This window comes from Mobula hypostoma, chromosome X1 (assembly GCF_963921235.1).
Source record: "Mobula hypostoma chromosome X1, sMobHyp1.1, whole genome shotgun sequence".
Lineage (NCBI taxonomy): Eukaryota > Metazoa > Chordata > Chondrichthyes > Myliobatiformes > Myliobatidae > Mobula > Mobula hypostoma.
This window is the reverse complement of record NC_086128.1, coordinates 14,932,199-14,949,581: the sequence shown is the minus strand read 5'-3', so window position 1 is coordinate 14,949,581 and position 17,383 is coordinate 14,932,199. Positions and strand designations below refer to the sequence as shown.

The 17,383-nt window shown below is 43.3% G+C and overlaps 1 protein-coding gene across 2 annotated transcripts in view; it reads left to right on the top strand.

Moving 5' to 3' along the window:
- Nucleotides 1-39: 39 nt before the first annotated feature.
- LOC134340238 (uncharacterized) overlaps nt 40-17,383 on the top strand; it is a 62,606-nt gene continuing 45,262 nt past the window's right edge. For both annotated transcript variants that reach the window (XM_063037238.1, XM_063037239.1), the window contains exon 1: nt 40-16,979. The gene's annotated coding sequence lies outside the window, so the exon portion shown is untranslated. The remainder of the gene's footprint in view (nt 16,980-17,383) is intronic.

The following is a 17,383-nucleotide window of genomic DNA, read 5'->3' as shown; positions in this document are numbered from 1 at the left end:
CTGACTAACTGACGAAGGGTCTCAGCACAAAATGTCAATTGTACTTCTTCCTATAGATGCTGCCTGGCCTGCTGCGTTCCACCAGCATTTTGTGTGTGTTACCTGTTCCTCCACATAGCTTTGTGTTGCCTGCAAATTTGGCAACAAAGCCATCAATTCCTTGGTCCAAATCATTGACCAAAAACGTGAAAAGAACACGACTCCTGTAGAACACTACATATCACTGACAGCCAAATAGGAAAGCCTCCACTTCTTCCTCTGGTACTGGCGCAGTTGGGCAGCAGACAGCAACCAATGAGACAGCCCTCACACCTACTGGATGTCTACTGTAGGATGCTACTGGACTGACACTGGCTCTGGAATCACTTTTGCAGAGAACATCTGGCATCTTCCACCCTGATTCTGATATTCAGATACACCTCATTGCAACGATGCTCAGCTGTAGTGACGAGACTTCAGGAAAGCAGAGAGTTATGTTTTCCTCTTGGCATCCACTCCTTTGGGTAATGTTTTCTTTGGAAATTGTCTGGCAGTTTGATCTCCATGAGGTGAAGTCATTATTCTTCCTAGAAATCTAGCACTGACCATCAAGAAATTTTAATGGTGATGCACAGCCATCTGATCGTTCAGCAAGTGTAAACCTTTCTTGTTATTGAAAAGACCCAGGTAATTAAAGTAGGCACCTGTTGGCCCATATATGCAGTTACTGCTGTCCTCACTTGTGGAAAAACCCATTGGCACCTGAAATGAAGATAGGTGAAACCGTCCATCCATACCTTCTGATGCCTCTGGTGGAAACAAATTAGGTGACGTGGCAGAGATCAGATGCAGCCCCTTGGGAAGATCTGGTGGTGGTAAGTTGATTGTCAATGCAACCTTGACCTTCATGGAGCAGCAAAGGCACGCGAGCATGGCAAGAGTTTTGCTGGTGATTCCACTGCGTTCAATTCCATATACAATTCTTCACAAATGAATGAATGCACGAGCTGATAAGCTGAGATCACAAGGAGCTGTTGACAAGTCAATTGTGGGAGCAAGATTGGAAAAAGCAAGAGGGGACAGTTGGCACAGATGCATGCCGGATATTGCGAGAAGCAATTATCAATTCCTTTACGAGAGCGACCAGTCAAGACATTTGGCATGCCAGAGATAGCTAGGATCCATTCTTGTGTCAATTATGGGAGAAAAGATTTGAAAAAGCGAGTGGCGCACGCCAAGAAATTCTGCATGACTGAGGCTGCGGGTGATAATGCACTTGACAAGGGCCAATAACAAGAAGTCAGATGTAAGCGAAGCGTCACTGCAGGAATGGCCATTGTGTTACTGGGACAGTGTTACAGTGGAAGATTTGTAGCTTGGCTCAAAAAGGCTTCAGCAAGAAGGGGCGAAGCATAAGGTAAGTTTCTGGTAAGCTCCTTTCTTTCTTTGTCTAGCTAGTGTAGAGAGAATGTGTCTAGTTTCAGTGGGTCCTCATGTCAGATGTGGGTATTCTGGGCAAACAGCAGTCTCTCTGAAATGCATCCAACTGCAGCTCCCTACAGACTGTGTTAGGGAACTAGAGCTGCATTTGGGTGACCTATAGCTTATATGGGAGAATGAGCAGGATATAGTTAAGGACTACAGAGAGGTAGTCACCCCTAAGTTGCAGGAGGCAGCTTGCTGGGTGATTGTCAGGAGAGGGAAAGGGAACAGGCAGACATTATATAGAGAACCCATGTGCTGTTCCCCTCTGATACTGTTGGTGGGGGAAGGGGGAGCTACCTAACGGGGGCATGTCACAGGGTCGAAGTCACTGAGTCAGAAGGGAAGTGGGGAGAAGAGGAGTGCCACATTCAGAGGGGATTCTATACTTAGACAAGCAGATAGGCAATTAAGTGGATGTGAAAGAGACACCCAGATGGAATTTTGTTTCCCAGTTGACAAGGTCAGTGATGTTTCAGATCAGTCCACAGCATTGTCTCGATGGGTGGACGGAGGTTGTGGCACATATTGGTACCCACAACATATAGGTAGGAAAATGGATGAGGTCCTGAAGAGAGAATGTTGGGAGCTAGAAAGTAAGCTGAAAAGCAGGACCTCAAGGGTAGTAATCTCTGAAGTGCTGCATGTGCTATGCACCAGTGAGGGTAAGAATAGGATGATTTGGCAGATCAATGCATGGCTGAGGACCTGGTGCAGGGGGTAGGGTTTAGGATTTTTGGCTCATTGATATCTCTTCTGGGAAGGATATGACCTATGCAAAAGGGACAAGTTATACCTGAACATGAAAGGGACAAAATACCACTACAGGTAGATTTGCTAGAGCTGTTGGTGAGGATTTAAACTACATTGATAGTGGACTGGGAACCAGAGTGATAGGCTAGACGATGGGGCAGTTGGTGTGCAGGTAGATGCAGTGTGTAGAGAGACTGAGAAAGGACAGGTATTCTATAGGGTAAAATTTCAATCAATGGGATTGGGTGAAGTGTGTCCATTTTATTTTTTTTTTAATTTTATTTTTATTTGGATAAGGAGTTCACAATGAGCATGGGTCAGTACATGGAACTATGATGTTGTGGCCATTACGGACATATGCCTGTCACAACAGCAGGAGTGCCTTCTGGGTTCCAGTGTTTAGATGTTTCAAAGCGGACAGAGGGGGTGGTAAAAGAGGTGGGAAGTTGCACTGCTAATCTCAGTTGCAGAAAGGGAGGACATCGTAAAGGGACTGTCTACTGAGACAGTGAGTGTAAATCAGAATCAGGAAGGATCAATCACTATATTGGAATATTCAATAGACACTCCCAATAGTAACAGAAAAACTGAGGAACAGATCGGAAGGCAGATTTTGGAAAGGTGCAGAAATGTCAGGGTTGCTGTGATGGTGGACTTAAACTTCCCTCATATTGATTGGCACCTCTTTAGTCAAAATGCTTAGATGGGGTGGAATTTGTTAGGTGTGAGAGGGGTGGCCACACTCTACCTGATGCTGGGCAAAGTATTGCCTCGCTTGAAGAGCATTATGGTGGATAAGACCCTGTGCCTGATAGGATATACACCAGGTTATTGAGGGAGGAAAGAGATGACATTACTGGGGCCTTGACCAATATCCTCATGTCCTGTCTAGCCACTGGAGGTCTGCAAGTAGCTAATGTTGTTCCATTATTCAAGCTGGGAACCAGGGATGATCCTGGAAACTATAGACTGGTAAGTCTCACATTAGAGGGAGGGAAGTTACTGGAGAAAATTCATAGGGATGGATTTATGAGCATTTGGAAAACCATGGCCCGATTAGGGAGAGCCAGCATGGCTCTGTGCGGGGCACGTTGTGTCCTAGTAAATTAACAGAGTTTTTTGACGAGGTGATGAGGGTGATTGATGAAGGTAGAGGTGAGGAGGTTATCGACATGGATCTTATTGAGGTGTTTGACAACCTTCCTCATGGGAGGCTGATGCAGAAGTTCGAGATGCATGGGATTGATAGTGAATTGGCTGTTTGGATTCAGAACCGGCTTGCCTATTGAAAACAGAGGGTAGTGGTTGAAGGGACTTATTCGAGCTGGAGGTCTGTGATTAGTGGTGTTCTGTGGGGATCAGAACTGCAACCTCTACTTTTTGTGATGTACTGTAGATAAATGACAAGAATGAAAATGGAGATGGGAGGGATAGTAAGTTTGAAATGTCTAATACCCAAGGGCATGCATATAAGGTGGGTGGGGGTGAGTTCCAAGATGTGAGGGGTAAGTTTTTACACAGACTGTGAGGTGTGCGTGGTAGAAATAGATACATTATGAAAATTTAGATTAGCAGATGAAGGTGAGAAAAATGGAAGGTTATGGACATTGTGTAGGCAGAAGGGATAAGTTTAGTTTGCCATTTGATTATGACTATTTATTGGTTTGGTACAACTTTGTGGGCCGAAAGGTCTGCTTCTGTGCTGTCCTGTTCTACAATTTAATTGTGGTGTGACCAGTGTCTTATAAAGCTTCAGCATTATATTTTGCTTTTATATTGTAATCTTTTCCAACTAATTACTGAAAATTGAATTTACCTTCCTTACCAGACTCAACTTGCAAGTTCACCTTTATTAATCCTGCATGAAGACTCCCAAGTCCCTTTGCATCTTTGGTTTATGAATTTGCTCCCCGTTTAGAAAATAGTCTACATCTTTACTCATTCTACCAAACTGCATTACCCTGTACTGTAATTCCCTGTGCCATACTCCATGTGCCACTTTTTTGTTCATGCTCCTAATATGTCTAAGTCCTTCTGCTGACTCCCATCTCCTCAACACTACCTGCCCCTCCATCCAGCTTTTTATTGGCCGCAGAGCTGGCCACAAAGCCATCCATCCCTTCATCCAAATCACTGACATATAAGGTGAAAAGAAGCAGTCCTAATACTGACACCTACGGAAAACCACATGTCACTGGCAGCCAACCAGGAAAGTCCCCACTTCTTGTTCTGGCACTACATACAGTCTGTCATTGGCTCAGTTGGGCAGCAGACAGCAACCAATGAGGCAGCCCTCACACCTGCTGGATGTCTACTGTAGGATGCTACTGGACTGACACTGGCTCTGGAATCACTTTTGCAGAAAACACCTGGCATCTTCCACCCTGATTCTGATGTTCGGATGCGCCTCATTGCAACGATGCTCAGCTGTAGTGACGAGACTTCAGGAATGCAGAGAGTTATGTTTTCCTGTTAGAGTCCAGCCCTTTGGGTAATGTTTTCTTTGGAAATTGTCTGGCAGTTGGATCTCCATGAGATGAAGTCATCATTCTTCCTAGAAATGTGCCATTGACCTTCAAGGAAATTTAATGGTGATGCACAGCCATCTGATTGTTCAGCAAGTGTAAACCTTTCCGGTTGTTGAAAAGACACAGGTAATTAAAGTGAGCAGCTGTTGGCCCATATATGCAGTTACTGCTGTTTTCACTTGTGGAAAAAACCCAATTGTCAGTGTCGCCACCTGCAATCAAGATAAATGAAACAATCCTTCCGTATTTGTGTGATGCCTCTGGTGGAAACAAATTGGGTGACATGGCAGAGATCAGATGCAGCCTTTGGGAAGATCTGGTGGTGAGTAAGTTGATTGTCAATGCAACCTTGACCTTCATGGAGCGGCAAAGGCACGCGAGCATGGCAAGAGTTTTGCTGGTGATTCCACTGTGTTCAATTCCATATACAACTCTTCAGCAAATGAATGCATATATGTTCTGACAAGCCTGGGGTTGCATGGAGCCATTGGTGTGTCAATTGTGGGAATGAGATTTGAAAAAGAGAGCATGGCCAGTTGGGACCTTCTGCATACCAGGAATTGTGAGGAACCATTAGTAAATCAATTTTGGAAGAAAGATTTGAAAAAGTGAGCAGGATCAATTGAAACATTCTGCACGTCTGAGATTGCAAGGAGCCGTCAGCAATCAGTTGTGGAAATGAGATGTGAAAAAGCATGTGACACCGGTTTGGACATTCTGCACACCTGAGATCGCAGGGTGGTTGTGCACTTATCAAGGACCAATAAAAACAAGTCAGGTGTAAGCGAAGCAATCATTATGGGATTGGCCATTATGTGAGTGGGCCACTGTTAGAGTGGAGGATTTGAGGCTTGGCTCAAAGAGGCTTCGGCAAGAATAGGCGAAAGGTAAGGTAAGTTTCTGGTAAGTTTCTTTCTTTTTTTATATATTAGTGCCTAGCTGGTGTAGTGAGAAAGTGTCCAGTGTCAGTGATGGGTATCTCATGTTGGATGTGCAAATTATGGGTGAACTGCAGTTTCCCTGAGAACTATATTTGTAGGTACTTCTAGCTGCAGCTCTTTATAGACTGTGTTAGGGAACTGGAGCTGTTTTTGGGTGACCTACAGCTCATATGGGAGAATGAGGAAGAGATAGTTATGATCTACGGAGAGGTATCACCCCTAAGTTGCAGGAGGCAGGTAGCTGGGTTATTGTCAGGAGAGGGAAAGGGAACAGGCAGATTGTGCTGAATACTCCTGTGCTATTCTATTCAGTAACAAGTATACCGGTTTGGATATCCTTGTGAGGGATGGGGAGCCACCCAACGGGTGAAAGGTCTCTGGTACTGAGTCTAGCTCTATGGTTCAGAAGGGAAGTGGGGAGAAAAGGAGTGCAGTGTTGAGAGCGGATTTTATACTTAGGTGAGCAGACAGTCAACTCTATGGACATGAAAGAGACCCCTATATGTTATGTTCCTTCTCAGTTGCCAGGGTCAGTGATATCTCAGATTAGCCACAGCATTCTAAAAATGGAGAGTGAGTAGCCAGAAGTTGTGGCGCATATTGGTACCCACTACATATAGGTAGGAAAATGGATGAGGTCCTGAAGAGAGAATGTTGGGAGCTAGAAAGTAAGCTGAAAAGCAGAACCTCAAGGGTAGTAATCTCTGAAGTGCTGCATGTGCTATGCACCAGTGAGGGTAAGAATAGGATGATTTGGCAGATCAATGCATGGCTGAGGAACTGGTGCAGGGGGTAGGGTTTAGGATTTTTGGCTCATTGGTATCTCTTCTGGGGAAGCCAGGGCTGTATAAAAACAATGGGTTACACCTGAAGTTGAGGGGCACAAAATATCCTTGCAGGGAGGTTTGCTAGAGCTTTTGGCGAGGATTTAAACTAATTCGGGAGAGGGATGGGAGCCAGAGTGATAGGCCAGACGATGGGGCAGTTGGTGTGCAGGTAGATGCAGTGTGTAGAGAGACTGAGAAAGGACAGGTATTCTATAGAGTAAAATTGCAATCACTGGGAGTGGGTGAACAGAGTCCATTTTAATGCTATCAGCAACAAGGGTAAAGAACTTAAAGCATGGATCAGTATATGGAACTATGAATTTCTGGCCATTATAGAGACAGGCCTATCACAAGGGGAGGAGTGGCTGGTGGATGTACCAGGTTTTAGATGTGACAAAGTAGACAGGGAGGGAGGTAAAAGAAGTGGGGAAGTGGCATTGCTAATCAGGGATAGTATCACAGGTGCATAAAGGAAGGGTGGTGTGAGGGGATTGTCTACTGAGACAGTGTGTGTGCAAGTCTGAAACAGTAAAAGGAGCAGTAAAAGGACTTTTTAAAAAAATATTCAGTAGACACTCCTAACAGCAACAAAGATACTGAGGAATAGATCAGGAGTCAGATTTTGGAAAGGTGCAGAAAAGAACAGGGCTGTTGTTATGGGGAACTTAAATTTTTCTGATATTGATTGGCAACTCCTTAGTCAAAAGGTTTAGATGGTGCAGAATTTGTTAGGTGTGTTCAGGAAGCACTCCTGACACAATATGTAGACAGGCCAACGAGACTAGAGGCCACACTATATCTGGTGCTAGGCAGAGTTTTGGTTCTCTTAAAGATCATTAAGGTGGAGATGCCCCAGTGCCTGATAGGATATACAGCAGGTTATTGAGAGAGGCAGGAGATGAGATTACTGGGGCCTTGATTTAAACATTTGTGTCCTCTCTACCTGCAGGCAAGGTTCCAGAGGACTTTTGAGTAGCTAATGTTGTTACCTTAGTCAATAAGTGAACCAGGGAAATTCCTGAACACCATATTCCGGCGAGTTGCATGTCAGAGATAGAGAAGTTACTGAGGAGAATTTATAGGAATAGGAATTAAGAGCATTTTGCAAACCATGGCTGAATTAGGGAGAACCAGTATGGCTTTGTGCAGGACAAGTTGTGTCTTGCTAACTTAATTGAGCTTTTTGAGGAGATGATAAAGGTGATTGATAAAGGTAGATCTGTGGATGTTGTCGACATGGATTTTATTAAGGTGCCTGACGACATCCCTAATGGGAGGCTGATGCAGAAGTTTAAAATGCATGGGATTAATGGTGAATTGGTTGTTTGGATTCAGAACTGCCTTGCCTATTAAAAACAGTGGGATAGTGGTTGAAAGGAGCAATTCTATGTAGAGGTCTGTGATTAGTGGTGTTCCACCGGGATCAGTACTGGGACCTCTACTGTTAGTAATGTTCTGTATATAAATGACAAGAATGATAATGAGATGGGTAGGTTAGTAAGTTTGAAGATTCTGATACTGGTGTGCATGCTTTCAAGGTGAGAGGGGGTGAGTTTAAAGGAGATGTGAGGGGTAAATTTTTACACAGAGAGTGAGGTGTGCCTGGGGTGGTGATAGAAGCAGGTACATTATGGATTTTTACGGACTTATGGAAGTGGAAGAATACGGGCATTATGTAGGCAGAAGAGATTAGTTTAGTTGGCTATTTGGTTACTAATTTAATTGGTCTGGCACAATATTGTGGGCCGAACGGTCTGTTCCTGAGGTATACTGTTCTATGTTCTAAGTGTGATGTGACCAGTTCCTAATAAAGTTTCAGCATTACTTCCTTGCTTTTATATTCTAGTTGTCTCAATATGAATGCTAACATTGAATTGCCTTCCTTATCACAGACTCAACCTGCAACTTCACCTTGAGAAATCCTGCACGAGGACTCCCAAGTCCCTTTGCACTTCTGATTGCTGAATTTGCACACCGTTTAAAAAATAGTCTACATCTTTAATTCTTCTACCAACATGCGTGACCCTAGACTTAAAAAACACGTCATTCCATGTGTCACTCCTTTGCCTGTTCTCCTAATCTGTCTAAATCCTTCTACAGACTTCCTTCTTCCTCAGCATTACCTGCCCCTCCATCCAGCTTTTTATTGGCCGCAGAGCTGGCCACAAAGCCATCAATCCCTTCATCGAAATCACTGACATATAAGGTGAAAAGAAGCAGTCCTAATACTGACACCTACGGAAAACCACATGTCACTGGCAGCCAACCAGGAAAGTCCCCACTTCTTGTTCTGGCACTACATACTGTCTGTCATTGGCTCAGTTAGGCAGCAGACAGCAACCAATGAGGCAGCCCTCACACCTGCTGGATGTCTACTGTAGGATGCTACTGGACTGACACTGGCTCTGGAGTCACTTTTGCAGAAAACACCTGGCATCTTCCACCCTGATTCTGATGTTTGGATGCGCCTCATTGCAACGATGCTCAGCTGTAGTGACGAGACTTCAGGAATGCAGAGAGTTATGTTTTCCTGTTAGAGTCCAGCCCTTTGGGTAATGTTTTCTTTGGAAATTGTCTGGCAGTTGGATCTCCATGAGATGAAGTCATCATTCTTCCTAGAAATGTGCCATTGACCTTCAAGGAAATTTAATGGTGATGCACAGCCATCTGATTGTTCAGCAAGTGTAAACCTTTCCGGTTGTTGAAAAGACACAGGTAATTAAAGTGAGCAGCTGTTGGCCCATATATGCAGTTACTGCTGTTTTCACTTGTGGAAAAAACCCAATTGTCAGTGTCGCCACCTGCAATCAAGATAAATGAAACAATCCTTCCGTATTTGTGTGATGCCTCTGGTGGAAACAAATTGGGTGACATGGCAGAGATCAGATGCAGCCTTTGGGAAGATCTGGTGGTGAGTAAGTTGATTGTCAATGCAACCTTGACCTTCATGGAGCGGCAAAGGCACGCGAGCATGGCAAGAGTTTTGCTGGTGATTCCACTGTGTTCAATTCCATATACAACTCTTCAGCAAATGAATGCATATATGTTCTGACAAGCCTGGGGTTGCATGGAGCCATTGGTGTGTCAATTGTGGGAATGAGATTTGAAAAAGAGAGCATGGCCAGTTGGGACCTTCTGCATACCAGGAATTGTGAGGAACCATTAGCAAATCAATTTTGGAAGAAAGATATATGCAGTTACAGCTGCCTTCACTTGTGGAAAAACCCATTGGCACCTGAAATGAAGATAGGTGACACTATCCATCCATATCTGCTGATGTCTCTGGTGGAAACAAACTGGGTGACGTGGCAGAGATCAGATGCAGCCCTTTGGGAAGATCTGGTGGTGAGTAAGTTGATTGTCAATGCAACTTTGACCTTCATGGAGCAGCACATGAGCATGGCAAGAGTTATGCTGGAATCTGCAATGTGTTCAATTCCATATACAATTCTTCACAAATGAATGTATGCACAAGCTGATAAGCAAGAGATCATGTGGAGCCATTATAGAGTCAATTGTGGGAGTGAAATTTGAAAAACTGAATGGAGCCAGTTGGGACAGAACGCATGTCTGACATCACGTGGAGCCATAGGTGAATCATTTCTGGAAGCAAGAATGGAAAAAGCAAGAGAGTCCATTTGGGACATTCTGAATGTCCTGAGATTGCTCGGAGCCATAAGCAAGTTAATTGTGGGTGAAATATTTGAAAAAGCAAGCTGGCCAATTGGAGCATTGTGTACAGCAGAGATTGCAAGCAGCAATTGACAAGAAGTCATGGAAACAAGATTAGATAAAACGAATGGGGCCAGTTGGGACATTCTGCATGGGATGATCATGCACTTGACAAGAGGCAATAAAATGAAGCCAGGTGTAAGCAAAGTGGTCTTTGTGGGAGTGGTCATCATGTGAGTGGGCCAGTGTTAGAGTGGAGGATTTGAGGCTTGTCTCAAAGGGGCTTTGGCAGAGAGGCAAAGGATAAGGTAAGTTACTGGTAAGTTTCTGTATTACTTTGTCTATTAATACCTAGCTAGTGGAGTTAGAGTGTGTCCGGTGTCAGTGATGGGTTCTTCACGTTGCATGCAGGAATTCTGGGTAAACTGCAGTCTCCCTGAGAACTCCATTTGCATGATATGCACGAGCTGCAGCTCCTTACAGACCATATTAAGGAATTGGAGCTGCAGTTGAATGAGCTACAGCTCAAATGGAAGAATGAGGAGGAGGTAGTAAGGTCTACAAAGAGGTATTCACCCCTAATTTGTAGGAGGCAGGTAACTGAGTGATTGTCACAAGAGGGAAGAGGAATAGGCAGACAGTGCAGAGTGCCCTTGTGGCTATTCCTTTCAGTATCAAATATAGCACTGTTTAAACTGCTGGGCAGGGTGTGGGAGGGACCTAATGGGGGAAAGCAGCGGCGTCCAGGTCTCCGAGATTGAGTCTGATTCTATGCCTTAGAAGGGAAGTAGGGAGAATGGCTGGTGGATGTTCTGGAGTTTAGATCTTTCAGAGGGGGCAGAGGGTTGCAAAAGAGGTGGGGAAGTGGCACTTGTTTAATCATGGATAATATCACAGCTGCAGAAAGGGAAGATGTCATTCAGGGATTGTCTACTGGGTCAGTCTGTGTGGAAATCAGTAACAGGAAAGTAGCAATCAATCTTTTGGAATATTGCATAGACCCTCACAGTATCAACAGACACTGAAGAACAGATGGGGAGGCAGGGATTGGAAACATGCAGATATAACAGGGCTATTGTCATGGGGGACTTCAATTTCCCAAATATTGATTGGTACCTCCTTAGTTCAGGATTTCCTTTTTGCTCGTAATTAAGCTGCTGTCATTTGCCTAGATGCATCCACTTGCTGAGCAAGGTAATTTCCCCATTAGTTCTTTAATCTTACTGTGCATCAACTTTGTTCCAGGGTTATGGGTTTGTAGTATTTCTGTCTCTGAGCATTTCTCATTTAGCCATCTGTCTTTAGCTTCTCTGCATTTTCGTTTTATTGTCTTATCAAGTTTTGGTTTGATGGTCTGCTTTTGTTGTATCAATTGTATTATCTCTTCAGTTATCCATTTCTTCTTACTTTTCCATTCTTTTTGTGGGATCTTTGCAGCTTCAACCATGGATTCCTTCATTATGTCCCAGGAAGATTTGCCTCCTTCATCCTGCAGCAATTGAAAATGGTTTTTCACCTTGTTTGCGTTTTCAGATGAGGGTTGTTTTGTAGTTGTTGATAATCCAGTGGTTCTGATCTTTTTGGTTTCTTTAATTTTCTCATCTTTATTTTCACTTTGCAAATTACTGGTATGTGGTCGCTTCCACATGCTCCAGGGTAGCTTTTCGATTGATTTATCGAGTTTTTGAGTCTTTTATTGATTATTAAGTAGTCAATTTGATTTTTGTTGTTCCCATCTGGGCTTCTCCATGTCTATTTCCTTCTTGGATGTTGTTTAAACCAAGTGTTGGTGATTATCTGATTGTTTGTTTTACACCATGATATAAGCTTTTCTCCTCTTTCATTTCTTTCTCCCAATCCTTGGTCTCCAACAATATGGTCTTCTCTTCCCTCACCAACTTTTGCATTAAAGTTGCCCATGACTATGATGGCTTCTTGTGATTTGCATTCTTCTAGTGCTTTGTCTAGGGAGTGGTAGAAGGCATCAATTTCTTCCTCTGAACTTGCCATTGTGGGTGCATATACTTGGATGATAGAGATGTTATTTTGTTGTCCTTTTAGTTTGATTAGCATCATTCTGTCTGAGATATGCGAGCATCCTAGCAGGCTCTTGGATGTTTCTTTGCCTAAGATGTTTGCAACACCCTTTTCATGTTTATCTCCACCAGAGTATATCATCTTGTAGTCGCCTGATTGGAATACTCCAGTGCCTTTCCATCTTATTTCACTTAAGAAAGGAACATAAAGAAGAATCTTGAAGGATCTAGCATTCTAAAATCAGAAATTCGAGCAGCCATAAATAAAACAAAACATAACAGAGCAACTAGTCCAGACAACAATGCCGTTGAAATGATACTGGCCTTAGAAGATTTTGGAATAGAGAAAATAACAGGAAATAGCAAATGAAATCTATGATCATGGGGAGATACCTGATGATTTAAGTAAATCAGTGTTCATCACACTTCCAAAGAAAGAGGGAGCAGCAGAATGTGAGTTACATCGTACAATAAGCTTGATTAGCTACGTGGCAAAAACTATTAACAGAGTAATCATGATGAGAGCAAGACGCTGTATAAAACCAGAAATCAGTAAAGAACAATGCAGCTTTGTGGAAAACACTGGAACCAGAAATGCAACTTTCATGCTACCGATGATCTGTGAACGAGCCAGCCAGGTACACAAATACATCTACCTATGTTTCATCAACTATACAAAAGCTTTTGACACCATCAGACACCAAGATCTTCTGGAAATGCTTCAAGATCTTGACATAGATGGGAAAGATATGGGTTTCTTAAGAAACTTATACTGGGACCAGACAGCATCCATCAGAATAGAAGGAGAAGTGAGTGAGTACGTGAATATCATGAGAGGAGTCAGGCAAGATTGTGTCTTTTCGCCAGACTTATTCTACCTGTATAGACATAGACATAGAAAATAGGTGCAGGAGTAGGCCATTCGGCCCTTCGAGCCTGCACCGCCATTTATTATGATCATGGCTGATCATCCAACTCAGAACCCTGCACCAGCCTTCCCTCCATACCCTCTGATCCCCCTAGCCACAAGGGCCATATCTAACTTCCGCTTAAATATAGCCAATGAACTGGCCTCAACTGTTTCCTGTGGCAGAGAATTCCACAGATTCACCACTCTCTGTGTGAAGAAGTTTTTCCTACTCTCAGTCCTAAAAGGCTTCGCCTTTCTTCTCAAACCGTGACCCCTCGTTCTGGACTTCCCCAACCTCGGGAACAATCTTCCTGCATCTAGCCTGTCCAATCCCTTTAGGATTTTATACGTTTCAATCAGATCCCCCCTCAATCTTCTAAATTCCAACGAGTACAAGCCTAGTTCATCCAGTCTTTCTTCATATGAAAGTCCTGCCATCTCAGGAATCAATCTGGTGAACCTTCTTTGTACTCCCTCTATGGCAAGGATGTCTTTCCTCAGATTAGGGGACCAAAACTGCACACAATACTCCAGGTGTGGTCTCACCAAGGCCTTGTACAACTGCAGTAGTACCTCCCTGCTCCTGTACTCGAATCCTCTTGCTATAAATGCCAGCATACCATTCGCCTTTTTCACCGCCTGCTGTACCTGCATGCCCACTTTCAATGACTGGAGTATAATGACACCCAGGTCTCGTTGCACCTCCCCTTTTCCTAATAGTGTAAATATCTTGAGAAGTAGTAAAGACATCAAAGGATTCACAGTTGGAGGCCATAATATAAGTAACATCAGATATGCTGATGATATTGTACTAAAAGCTGACTCAGAAACAAAACTTCAAGAACTACTCACTATAGTGGCAGCAGAAAGTAATTGCAGAGGCCTCTCAATCAACACCAAGAAGACAGAAAGCATGGTCATCTCCAGAAAGACAAACATCCCACAATGTGTGACCAAGATCGGAAATACAAACATCAAACAAGTCAACAAATTCAGATATCTTGGCAGCCTAATAACAAGTGATGGCAGGTGCGACACAGAAATCAAATAGAGAATAGTAATGGCGAAAGAAGCTTTCCAGAAAATGAAGACCATATTAACAGACAGAAAGATGAGCATGTACACTAAAAACAGAATATTGCAGTGCTACATTTATTCTATCCTGACTTATGGAAGTGAATGCTGGACCATTTCCCCAGCAATGGAAAAGAGACTAGAAGCAGCTGAATTTTGGTTCTACAGAAGAATGTTAAAAATATCATGGACCACACACACATCAAGTGAAGAAGTTCTCAGAAGAGCCCAAGCAGTTCGATCACTCATACCAACAATAAGAGAAAGACAACTCAGATTCATAGGACACATCATGTGGAAAGATGAACTAGAAAAACTCATACTCTCTGGAAAGATCAAGGGGAGCCAACTCAGAGGAAGACCTTGCCTTATGTACATCAAAAGCCTAGTCAGGGGCTACACATCGAGGAAATGGAAGTCATCCAAAGAACGAGGAATAGATCTATATGGAAAACCATGGTCACCAACTTCTGCATCGGATATAGTACCTAGACAGACAGGCAGACCTCCTTAGTGCAAAGGTTTAGATGACGTGGAATTGTTGAGTGTGTCCAGGAAGCATTCCTGACACAATATGTAGACAAGCCGATAAGATTAGATATCATACTATATCAGGTGCTAGGCAGAGTGTTGGTTCTCTTGAAGAGCATTAAGGTGGGGATGGCCCCAGTGCCTGATGGGATATACAGCAGGTTTTTGAGAGAGGCAGGAGATGAGATTACCGGGGCTTTGACCCAAACTTTTGTGTCCTCTCTACCTGCAGGCACGATCCCAGAGGACCTTTGAGCAGCTAATGTTGTTACCTTAATAAGTGAACCAGGGATAATCCTGAACACCAGAGCTAGTGAATCGCACATCAGAGATAGGGAAGTTAGTGGAGAAAATTTGTAGGAATATGATTCACATGCATTTGGGAAACCACGGTCAAATTAAGTAGAGCCAATATGGCTTCGTGAGGGGAATGTTGTGTCCTACTAACTTAACAGAGTTTTTGATGAGGTGATGAGGGTGATTGATGATGGTAGAGGTGAGGATGTTATCGACATGGATTTTATTAAGGTGTTTGACAACGTTCTTCATGGGAGGCTGATGCTGAAGTTTAAGGTGCATGTATTTGATGGCGAATTTGCTGTTTGGATTCAGAACTGACTTGCCTAATGAAAACAGAGGGTAGCGGTCAAAGAGACTTAAATCAAGCTGGAGGTCTTTGATTAGAGGTGTTCCACAAAGGTCTATACTGGAATTCTACTATTTGTGATGTACTGTATAGGAATAACAAGAATGAAAATGTAGATGGGATGGTTAGTAAGTTTGAAATGTCTCATACTGGTGAATATGCGTCTCACGTAAGGGGGGTGAGTTCAAAGGAGATGTGAGGAGTAAGGTTTTTACAGAGAGTGGTGTGTGCTTGGGGTAGTGATAGAGGTAGATACATTACAGACTTCTAAGAGACATTTTGACAAGCACATGAATGTGAGAGAAATGGGAGGATACAGACATTGTGTGAGCAGAAGGGATTAGTTTTGTTGGCCATTAGATTACTAATTTTATTGGTTCCACACAACATTGTGGCCCGAAGTGTCTGTTCCTGTGCTGTGCTTTTCAATGTTGTATTTTCTGAGTTCTAACTGCAACCCTATCAATGCTTTATAAACCCTCAACATTACATCCTTGCTCATATATTCTAGATCCCTCAAAACAAATGCTAACATTGAAAAACACATTCAATCTTCCAGTTAACCTTTAGGAAACCCTGCATGAGGACTTCCAAGACCCTTTGCACCTAACCCTAACCCTCCAGATCCAAACATGGTGCCCAACCACTGGAGAACTGCAAATGTCACACTTCTCTTGAGGAAAAAAGGTTTAGAGATAAAGCTAGTAAATAGAAAATAGTCCATGCCTTTATTTCTCCATTTAACCATACACTTCCCTATACAATATTCTATCTGACACTTCTTTACCCATTCTCCTAATCTGTCAAATTCCTTCTGCAGCATCCTCACTTCCTCAACATTATCTTTCCCTCCACCTATCTTTGTATCACCTGCAAACTTGACTACATACCATTGACACATAACATGAAAAGAAACAATCAGCTCTGACCCCTGCGGAACACCACATGTCACTGGCAGCCAACCAGGAAAGTCCCCACTTCTTCTGGCACTGGTTACAGTCTGTCATTGGCTCAGTTCAGCAGCAGACAGCAACCAATAAGGCAGCCCGTACACCCGTTGGATGTCTACTGTAGGATGCTACTGGAATGACACGATCGCAAATCACTTTTGCAGGAAACACTTCGGCAACTTCCACCCTGATTCTGATGTTCAGATGTGCCTAATTACAACGGTGCTCAGCTGTAGTGGTGAGACTTTCAGGGAAGCAGAGAGTAGTGTTTTCCTGTCAGTGTCCAGTCCTTTGGGTAATGTTTGCTTTGGAAATTGTCTGGCAGTTGGATCTCCATGAGATGAAGTCATCATTCTTCCTAGAAATGTGGCATTGACCATCAAGAAATTTTAATGGCGATGCACAGCCGTCTGATCGTTCAGCAAGTGTAAACCTTTCCTGTTATTGAAAAGACACAGGTAATTAAAGTGAGCACCTGTTGGCCCATATATGCAGTTACTGCTGCCTTCACTTGTGGAAAAACCCAATTGTCAGTGTCGCCACCTGCTATCAAGATAAATGAAACAATCCTTCCACATCTGTGTGACGCCTCTGGTGGAAACAAATTGGATGACGTGGCAGACGATGCAGCCCTACAGGAAGATCTGGTGGTGAGTAACTTGATTATCAATGCAACCTTGATCTTTATGTAGCGGCCCATGCATGTAAGCATGGCAAGAGTTTTGCTGGTGATTGCAATGTGTTCAATTTCATTTGCAACTCTACAGCAAGGTAAGACATGCATGGCTAATGAGCATGTAATCACCTAGAGCCATTGGAGTGTCAATTGAGAGTGAGATTTGAGAAGGAAGTGATATTCTACATGCCTGAGATTGTGAGGAGCTGTTAGCAAGTCAATTGTGGGAGCAGGATTTGAAAAAGCGAGTTGGGTAAATTTTGAGTGTCTTAAGAGTGGAGGATTTGAAGTTTTATTGAAAGAGGCTCTAATGTGAGGAAGCAAAGGGTAAAGTAAGTTTCTGTTAAGTTCCTTTCTTTTTTTGTCTATTAGTACTCA